At 43.3% G+C, this 1458-nt stretch overlaps 1 non-coding gene across 1 annotated transcript; it reads right to left on the bottom strand.

Moving 5' to 3' along the window:
- Window positions 1-474: 474 nt before the first annotated feature.
- LOC119471113 lies at window positions 475-578 on the bottom strand. The gene has a single exon (XR_005200107.1). It is a non-coding gene; the product is annotated as a small nucleolar RNA U13 (small nucleolar RNA).
- Between the last annotated feature and the right edge of the window lie 880 nt (window positions 579-1458).

The raw sequence follows: 1458 nt of genomic DNA, 5'->3' as shown, positions 1-1458 counted from the left end.
AAAAAAATGTACATAAGTTTGCAGTTTCACGAATTTTTACAAAATTTATATCCATAGAACCACAATTCAAATCAAGAATCAGAATCTACCAGAATCTTGGAAGATTCCCTCTTGCTGTCTTCCAGTCATGAATTCCCACAAGGGTAATGTGAACCAAAAAGCAAATTATAAGCGCCCTGCCACATGGCTGAACAGACCCCACTCCTCTCCACCAAGGGGATTTCCAAAGGGGGTCTGATATGCCTCATTATAATCTCCTCCCCTTGGAATTCAGGCACAGCTGACCAGCATTAATATTAAAACAGAGATCTTATGAGTGACAAAGCAGACTCTTTGTAGCAATAACATACCACATTCCAACCTGATTCTAGTACAGCATCACATGACAGATAGCAGGCCCTGAGAGGAATAAAATTTTTTTACCCCAGAATATATTTCTCTGACACATTTTTATTTATTATTGATTTTCTTTTATGTCAGACAGGTAATGTGCCAACATCCTAACAAGGTTGGAGGGTGGCATATCTGACACATGCACGTGAACGCCCAATCAATTTACTCTTCAACTACAAAAGGACCAACTTTGATGACATATTTTTAAATGGCTCTGCAAAGCTGTATCCTGTGCTTGTGGGGAAAATTTACTTTCTTTTTTTTTTCTTTTTGAGACAGACTCATGCACTGTCGTCCCAGCTGGAGTACAGTGGTGCAATCTCGGCTCACTGCAAACTCCACCTCCCAGGTTCAAGGGATTCTCCTGCCTCAGCCTCCCCCGTAGCTGGGATGACAGGCATGCACCACCACACCCAGGTAATTTTTTTTTTTTTTTTAATTTTTAGTAGATACGGGGTTTCACTATGTTGGCCAGGCTGGTCTCAAACGCCTGACCTCGTGATCCACCTGCCTCAAGTGCTGTGATTACAGGCGTGAGCCACTGCGCCCAGCCGAAATCTACTTTCTACAGAGAATCCCCTTCCCTTTCCAAGACTTTTTCTGATCCTGAAGAGATTGGCTGAGAGACCAGCACCTTTTAAAGTTCTAAATAGAAAACATTTGCCATCTGTTGCCTCTAACAGTGGCCACCTATGAGACTTCATCTACATAATAAGAACCTTGCAAGTCTCCACAATTCCTTATCTTAACCACTCCTTTCTATTGATTTCAGGTCTCTGGATAATAACTCTTTCAACAAATTGCCAATCAGAAAATCTTTCAATTGGCCAGGCACGGTGGCTCATGTCTGTAATCCCAGCACTTTGGGAGGCTGAGGCGGGGGTCGGGGGTGATCACGAAGTCAAGAGATGGAGATCATCTGGGCCAACATGGTAAAACCATGTCTCTACTAAAAAATACAAAAATTAGCTGAGCGTGGTGGTGTGTGTCTGTAGTCCAGCTACTCGGGAGGCTGAGGCAGGAGAATTTTCTTGAACCTGGGAGGCAGAGGTTGCAGTGAGCCAA

The sequence above is a fragment of the Cebus imitator genome, unplaced genomic scaffold, assembly GCF_001604975.1.
Source record: "Cebus imitator isolate Cc_AM_T3 unplaced genomic scaffold, Cebus_imitator-1.0 Scaffold50, whole genome shotgun sequence".
NCBI classification, from domain to species: Eukaryota; Metazoa; Chordata; class Mammalia; order Primates; family Cebidae; genus Cebus; species Cebus imitator.
The sequence above is the reverse complement of the archived record's forward strand: the minus strand, read 5'-3'. Positions and strand labels throughout refer to the sequence as shown.